Source organism: Myotis brandtii, unplaced genomic scaffold (genome assembly GCF_000412655.1).
Source record: "Myotis brandtii unplaced genomic scaffold, ASM41265v1 scaffold1057, whole genome shotgun sequence".
Taxonomy (NCBI): domain Eukaryota; kingdom Metazoa; phylum Chordata; class Mammalia; order Chiroptera; family Vespertilionidae; genus Myotis; species Myotis brandtii.
In genome coordinates this window covers 166,680-167,102 of record NW_005353568.1, presented here as the reverse complement: position 1 = coordinate 167,102, position 423 = coordinate 166,680, and positions in this window count along the sequence as shown.

The following is a 423-nucleotide window of genomic DNA, read 5'->3' as shown; positions in this document are numbered from 1 at the left end:
CAGGGGACCCAGGGCACCTGAGGAGGAGGCTGGGGGAAGGAGGAGGTCAGTTATGGGGGCACAGGGGTCAAGAGCTGGTTGTGCCTGAGAGGCAGGTGAGCAAAGGCGAGGACTAGGAGGAAGACGGGGTCAGGCGTGTCCGCACTTTCTGTGGGTTTGGCTGGGGTCAAGACTGACTTCCTTTCCCTCTCTCTCTCTCTCTCTCTCTCTCTCCCTCTCCCTCTCCTCCTCTCCCCCCCACACTCCGTCTTATTTACAGCTTTGAGGTGTCATTTACGTGCCATAAACGGCACCTGCACGCATTCAATGGTGTGTAACCAGTTCACAGGCTGCTGCAGCCACAGTCCATTCTAGAGTCGCACCCACAAAAGTTCGCTCGGGCCCAGCCCCGGGCCTCCAGGCCACAGCGCCCGCTCCCTCCCT